At 35.8% G+C, this 8,212-nt stretch overlaps 1 pseudogene; it reads left to right on the top strand.

The window, feature by feature from the left end:
• The first annotated feature begins 463 nt into the window (after positions 1 to 463).
• Positions 464 to 1,576, top strand: LOC111153036 (annotated as a pseudogene).
• Positions 1,577 to 8,212: the final 6,636 nt, after the last annotated feature.

Here is an 8,212-nt window from a genome sequence, read left to right as displayed (position 1 = left end):
TATAAAAGGATATCCTTTATAAAAGTGTTAAAAATAATCTCTTAATTAAGTAGTTATTTAATTACAACCAAAGGTACTTAGTCATTGAGGCTAATAAGAAAGAATTTAAATCATTAGGGAATAAAATATCAAGAAAAAAATTAGAAAACGTAGAGCATGTGTTTGAAAAAAAACTTTTGCTTGGGGACTGGAAGGTATGAATTTTTATTTTAATTCTTACTTCTTAAAAGTTATTCTTTACGTAGATAACTTTGGAAAATGTAACATATACTTGTGTTCTCACCACTTACCTTTATAAGATCTTTCTATTATTCTGTGTTAACTTCATTCACTTCATTTTTCAAGAAATACAACATTACAGATATAATTGCTATCTCTGTTTCCCTCTCTGATTCCGTTTTCCTCCTTCCCTCCCTGAGGAAGCACAACCCTGACACCACCAGCTCACTCGGGTAGAGGGAGAATGGGGCTGGGGCTATTGCAGCCAAACTATCAATGTCCCACAATCCAGTCGGCCAACTACCAAACTGAAATCTTTCCCTCACAAGTGGCTCAGATTGTCATGAATGTTTCAGACAGCTTGAAATCTCCTGAAGAAAAAAAATCCTATGTCTTAACTCTTCCATTTCAACAGATCCTAGAGAAGATAATAGAGACCCAAATGTTGATGGGTGAGCACTGATGAGAGAAGCCACCTTTTCATTTGCTGAGGCCACATTCACAGCAAGTAACTTCTGCACTATGTTGTCTTCAATGCAGAGAAAGCCCAAGTGAAGCTTCCAGAGAAGAAAAATAATGTAGCTGGTGTGGCTCTGCCAGTAATTTGAACATTACCTGGAGAATGAACCAACAGGTGTGAACTGACTGGTTTGGCCAGAATTAAGCCAGGGTAGTGGAAGTAGGGGTGGAAGTAGCTTCACCACGGACTTCCTTTGTTACTTTGGACGAAGATATTAAGATAACCAACAGGCATGTAAATGCCACAGAACATGCCATCATTCCCCAGACTGAAAGTACCCTTGCTCATATTATCACAGAGCTGGATGAGAGAGAGTGAGAAGAGTTCTACAGGCTAAGGACAATTCAGGAGAAGAAAAAGACTCAAGGAAAAACTGGAGAAGGACTTGGAGCAACGGAGGGCGGCTGGGGAAGTGATAGAGCCTGCTAATCTTTGGCTGAAGAGAAGGAAGAGGATCTTCTGTTTGAACAATCTTTCCTGCTCTGGCTCTTTCAGGAGCCCTAAAATGGCACCATTTCAATTCACAGTATGTAGGTCCTGTATGTGTGGCTATTTATTTTTTGGTCTAAGAATTCCATGGGCTGTAAAATTTCCTTGGATGTTCGGTTATGGGAATACCTTTGCAGAATCATAATTCAGCCACCATTTATTGTCTGAGATTGGTAGGCGTACCCCAGAGCTTGTAGGGTTTACTCATGTATTTTTAATCGTGTGTTTTTGTACAAAATTATGTTTTTGGAGATTTGTCCATGTTGATACTCACAATCCTAGTTCATTCATTAACTGCTGTATATGATTTCCACTGTATGATTGCCACAATATATCTATTCTCATAATAACCGATATTTCCGATTTTTCATTACTATAAACAAAGATGCAATGAAAATTCTGTTTTATGCATATGCAAGAGTTTCTTTAGAGTATGTGTGCTGCGATTCATAGAGTATAACTGTCTTCGACTTTACTAGATAGTGGTCACTTGCTCTCTAAAGTGTTTGTTCTACTTCTCCACATTCTCACCAATACTTGGGGTTATTGGAATTTAGTATTTTTTTGCCAAATTGAATGCATAGAAAATGTCTCTTGTTATTTTATTACATATTCTCCTGAGTAACTGTAAGATTGATTATAGTCTCATATTTTTTCTAGACTCTGGAGTTCTTAACATATGAACTGTCTATTCTTTGGACATTTTTATATTGTTTCCTTTTCTATTTATTTATGTACTTTATTACATTCTGAATATTAATATTTTATTGATTATATGAATTACAAATTATTTTTATACTTATTAACGCAATGTGTTTAGAGTGTGAGAAGGGATGTGTATCAAAATGTGAACTTTTACCCTGATGAGAAATTCTCTTTTCTTTTTAAGATTATTTATTTATTTATTTGAGAGAAAGAGAGAGACAGAGTGAGAGAGCATGAGAAGGGAGGTCAGAGGGAGAAGCAGACTCCCCATGGAGCTGGGAGCCTAATGCAGGGCTCAATCCCAGGACTCCAGGATCACGATCTGAGCCAAAGGCAGAGGCTTAACCCACTGAGCCACCCAGGTGCCCCTGATGAGAAATTCTCTTATCACTTACTTGAACTTACTATGGGTCAAGTATTTTTATTTAAGCATTTTACAAATATTAACTCATTTTAATCTTGATGACATCCATGAAACAGGTGCTATCAGTATCCTATATTCTTTTTTATCGTTACTTTCACAAACAGAAGCTTTATTGAGATATAATTCACATACCATAAAACATACCCTTTTAAAAAATGTACAATTCAGTGGTTTTAGTATATTCACAGAGATGTGCAATCATTACCGTGAAGCGATCTCAGAACAAAGAAGCCCCACGTTGATTAGGAGTCACTAACTCTGTATTTCCACTTAAGTCCCCAGTCCCAGGCAACCACTAGTGTACTTCCTGCTTCTGTATTTTTGCCTGTTCTGGGAATTTCCTATTAACAGACTCATACAATATGTGGGATTTTGTGTCTGGCTACTTTCACCGAGCATAATGTTTTCGAAGTTCATCCATATTGTAAAATGATCAGCATCCCATTTGTTGTTATTGCTGAATAATATCCATCGCGTGACATATCACATTTTGTTTACCCAATCATCAGTTTATGCACATTTGGGTTGTTGCTCTTTTCAGGGATTACAAATAGTGCTACTACAAGTGTTCGTGTACAAGTTTTTGTTTGGACATTTGTTTTTAATTCTTCTGGAGTGAAATCTCTGGGTCATAAATCAACTGTAAGTTCAATTTTTTGAGGAACTGCCAAACTGTTTTTCAAAGCAGCCGCACCTTTTATATTTCCACCAGCAATGTACGAGTGTTCCAATTTTTCCGCATTCTTTCAACATTTGTCCATCCTTTTAGAATATAGCCATACAAATGGGGGTAAAGTGGTTCTCACTGTGGTTTTGATTTGCATTTATTAATGAATGATATTGAACATCATTATACATGTTATTGGCTATTTGTATATCTTCTTTGGACAAATATCTATTCAAATCATTTGCCCATTTTTAACTGGGTTGTCTTTTTGTTGTTGAGTTGCAAGTTATTTACATGTCAATTATCTTTATGCTAAAGAGAAGGAAACCAGGTACAGGAAGGTTAAGTAACTTGTCTAAAGCCACGCAGCTAGGATATGAAAGCAAGTAGTCTGCCTCTGGACGGAGTCCATGCTATTAACTTTTATGCTGTTCTGTCTCATAGCATTGTTCACCTCATCTGTGTGAAATCTGTAGTGAAGTTATAATATTACCTATAAGAAATAGGGTCAGATTAAAATTTAGGACTTGGGTTTTGGAAATACATCATGATGAAAGGTAATAATGTTGGGTGTCTTAAAACTTATTGCTCAAGAAATATTTTTATAATAGCAAAGGAAATAAAAACATTTGCTTATATTCTATCACATAAGTTCTTGACCTATATTAACATAACCTATAATCAAACTCAAATTTTGATTCTCAGAAAACGGATACAAATTCTTAATCTCTTTGGAAGTAGGATTAGCACCTTATATTTAGGACTAGCACCTAAACATTAAATATGTTTAATAAACATATTTTAAAATGTTTTACATATTTAACATATTGCTTAGCATAAAAGATGCTCAATAAATCAGTTTAAATATCTGAAGGCTATCGAATGTATTGGATTTATGTAAAATTAATTTTGTATATAGATATGTTAAACATTATCCTAAGCCAACAAATATTTCAGTTTATATTCTGAACTGACATATTATATATGAACATTATATTTCCTCAAAGACAACTTCAGAAAATTGGTTTGGTTCAAAGTATACTCAAAATTGACTTGCAAAATTGTCAACAATATACACTTTGAAAATCTATTGATATCAACATCTACTGAAAATTAGAGGAAAAAATTCAACTTACTGAATCATTAAAATGTCTGCCAAACTGAACTAACTGCAGTTCGGGTTTTTTTTTCTTTAAAGATTTTATTTATTTATTTGACAGAGAGAAATACAGCGAGAGAGGGAAAGCAAGCAGGGGGAATGGGAGAGGGAAAAGCAAGCTTCTTGCTGAGCAGGGAGGCCGATGTGGGTCTCAATCTCAGGACCCCAGGATCACGACCTGAGCTGAAGGCAGATGCTTAACAACTGAGCCACCCAGGCACCCCTGCATTTCATTTTTTAACATTTAATATAATTTTGTATATTCAGCATTTGCAGTATATAAAAGTCCACATAAGACATGGCAGTGCTTTCAGAATTAAGGGCATTATGAATTCATTATACCTACCTATCCTACTTAGAAATTTGTCAAGATTTTTGCCTTGAAGTCCTAGTAGCTACCATATTCCATGGCAGAGTAATTAGTGGGGCAATTTTGGGCTCATAGTGACTGTGACATAAGTAGGTGACTTGCTGGCAAGAAGTTAGATATTTCAGATTTGTATTTCTCTTAGGGAATGAGAATGTTTTTCTCCAATTGTTCCTTAATAAGGAATTCTGGGTTCTAAATTTTAGTCTTAAATATGTGCATTCAGTAATGCATGTACTTTTTGATGAATCATGAATATGCAATTATAATTTCTTCTTGATGTTAGTGTGCTTCATGTTAACATAATTGATTTCCTTCTCCTATATTCATGCTTACTGTCCCTAAATTTTGAATTGACTATGTTCCATCCTGGCCTTTCTTTTTTAATTACCATCCATATTCTGTTGACTTTAGATTGTTTTCTCTACCCGACCCTCCTCTTTGAGTTCTGCACTTTCATGTCTGCCTCTGACTTTTGCTGTAGGAGGTCTAACAAGCATCTCATACTTGTCTCTAAAATAAAGCTCTTGATTTCACCTTCAAACACTGATCTTCCTCTGGCCTTTCTCATCTTAGTAAATGTACTACCAGTCATCATTTGGCTCAAGGAAAAACTCTAGGATCCATTTTGGTTTTTCCCCTTTTTCTCACCATCTCAACCAATCTCATCAGCAAATTTTGCAGATCGTACCTTCAAAATATGTTTTAAACCATTTGCTTTAGTGCATCTTCATTGACACCCTCATATTCTTAGCGACGCTCATCTATCCCTTGCCTGGATTACTGCAGTGATCCTAACAAGTCTCACAGGTACCACCTTTGCCCTCTTACAGTCTCTTCCCTGCTCAATAGCCAAAGTTGTCTTTTAACGCTTTCAAAAACACATCTCTTCCATGGTTAAAAGTTTCGAATGGCTTCCCATTGGTATTTATAATGAAATCTGAATTCTCTACCCTGGTCTAAGGATATTTATATAATCTGGCATCTGCCTATTTTGCTTTAACTTCCTCGGTGCCACTGTCTCCCGCTCATTCTAGTGCAATCACGCCATTCTCATTTGTATCCACAAACATGCCAGCCCTTTCTTGTCTCAGAGCCTTTGCATTGCTCTTCTCTCTGCTTCTTTTGGCTTTTCCTTCTGCTATATTCTTCTCATCCTGCAGGTCTCACTTCAAATGTTACTTCCTCTTTTATTTCCTTTAAGTTTTTGTAACAATATGTCTTGCTGATCTACTCACTTGTTAGGACATCGTTTGTGTTCTCCATCTTGAACATTGGCCCCATGGAGGTAGCCTCGCTGTCTTGTCCACTGTAACCTACAGTCTCCTCAGTGCTTGTTGCTTCAATAATGACTGTTCAGGACATGCAGTTTAAAAGCTAGAATAAACCTACAGCTCCTGGACAATTAGCAAAGGCGAATAATTGCAGGGAGAACCTTGATCTTAAATGAATCATGTCACCCTAAAAAGAAATTAGTTTTCTGTCACGTTTTAAGTGGACAAAATGAAGACTTAATTTCTTATAACTCTAGCGGCTTCCTTCTCCCTTCCTCCTTCTTTTAACCTGGATTGAACTTAAGTACATTGTTGAGTGGTCTATTTTAAATGAGAAGCTCTTATAGCTGGAAAAAATGAAAAATATTGTGTAGTTCATTTTACTGATTAAGAAATAGAGGCTCAAAAATAAGGCATTTTTTTTTCCCTTAAGGTCATAGGAAGAAAGGTACAAAACTTGTTTTGTCTTTATCATATATTCTTTTTATTATGCCAATAATACATGTTCATTGGAAAATACAGAAAATTCTAAAAATTAAATTTATATCACCCGAAATTCTATCTTTTGGAAATAACAACTGTTAATGTTTCATGGTATGTCTTTCAGGAATTGCTTCTATGCATATTCAGTAATGTAAATAAACTATGCAAATTTCAGGAATTGTTCTTATGTATATTCACTAGAGTAAGTGAGCCAATACCAACTTCCATGCATGTATGTATATCTCTGTATCTATCAAATCTATCATGAATGTATCTGTATATCTATTCATTCTAAGTAAACATGTCTTCTTTCCTCACTTAATAGTATTGTATCCTTCTTTTCTGCCATTAAATATACAGCTAAATCCAATGGTGGTATTAAAAATATTTAAAGATTGATATTTCATGGGCACCAAGCAATGAAAGGACAGACTGTAGCCCGGAGGTTTATTGCTATGTCAGGCATCAGTCCTTTAATTGCTAGAGACGGCGGGGCTGTGGTTGTCCTAGAGGAGAGGCTGGGAGAGTGTCCAGGCCCTGGATAGAACAACCCAGGGTCATACTATGGAACCACAGCCAAAGGCTAAGGAAACGTTTCAGTATTTTAATGCCTAGTTTGTATTTTGGGGCAGGAAAGCCAAATTTAATTCTACAGTCATCATTTTTATTGTATTTTGTTCCATGGTGTGGTAGGATAGAATTATGCTTCTCGCTCACCCAGACCCCCCTACTGCCCCCCCACACTGTCTCACCCTAATCCCAGGAATTTGTGACTAATGAAGAGGTACTATTTTGTGATTTTATTATGTTATATGGCACAGTTCACCTAAACTTAGGGAAATTATTTACATGGGTGAGCCTAATCTAATCACCCAAGTCTTTAAAATCAGAGAACTTTTCCTGGTTGTCACAGAAAGAAAATTAGAGTGTCTTGAAGCCTGAGAAGGACTCCACGCACTACTGCTCCCTCTAAAAATGAGGCAGCTCTAGGAAGGAATGCAGCTTGTTCTCAACTGCTGAGGGCGGCCCTGGGCTGACAGCCAGCAAGGAAACAGAGACCTCAGTCCTATAGCTGCAAATTCTGCCAAAAACCTAACTGAAGGTGGAAGAACCTTCTATCCCAGACCTGTCAGATAAACAGCCCCGCTCTGTAGGTACCTTGATTTGGCCTTCTGAGCCCAAAGCAGAAAATCCAGCCAAATCAGCCTAGACTTTTGACCTGCAGAACTGTGAGGTTAATAAATGAGCATTGTTTTAAGCTGCTATATTTGAGTAATTTATTACAGCAGCAATAGAAAACTATCTAGTATGAAGGTACTATAAATTATTGGACCCATTATTTATTATTGGGAATTTAGGTTGAATCTATGTATTATTTGTTTGTTCTTATGCTAGTATGAGAAAGAAATTTCAATAATAGCATCATACCTTCATCATTTCTCACTTGTCTGATTATTTCTTGAGATAAATTCTTAGAAATGAAATTTCAGGGTCAACGAGCTTTTAAAAGCTTTTGGTACCTATTGTCAAATCACAGAGGTTTTGTTTTTGTTTTTGTTTTTACAACTTACATTTCTACTTCCTGTTTACTCACTGTTGTGACACTAGTTATTTTTATTCCTTTTAAATTTTGATTATATAATGGGCAAAATATTAGTCTCACATTGTTGTTTTAATTTGTACTTTTTTTGAACACCTGTGGAAGCAAAACATCTTTAAAAGTTTCAGGATTATAAAATGGTGATAAACTTACTGTTCTCTGATGCCAAATTTACTTAGCCTGGTAAATTCTAGATTGTCCAAGTGAATAATTGTGAGAATAGTGAGAATATTTAAAAGAAATTTTGAGTTAATTCATATACATATATATATATATATGCTCAAAATCCCAAAATTTGGAGACAA

The sequence above is a fragment of the Enhydra lutris genome, unplaced genomic scaffold (assembly GCF_002288905.1).
Source record: "Enhydra lutris kenyoni isolate GAN:26980312 unplaced genomic scaffold, ASM228890v2 scaffoldscaffold3, whole genome shotgun sequence".
NCBI classification, from domain to species: domain Eukaryota; kingdom Metazoa; phylum Chordata; class Mammalia; order Carnivora; family Mustelidae; genus Enhydra; species Enhydra lutris.
Note: the sequence above shows the minus strand (reverse complement) of the source record. Positions and strands in the feature narration are given on the sequence as shown.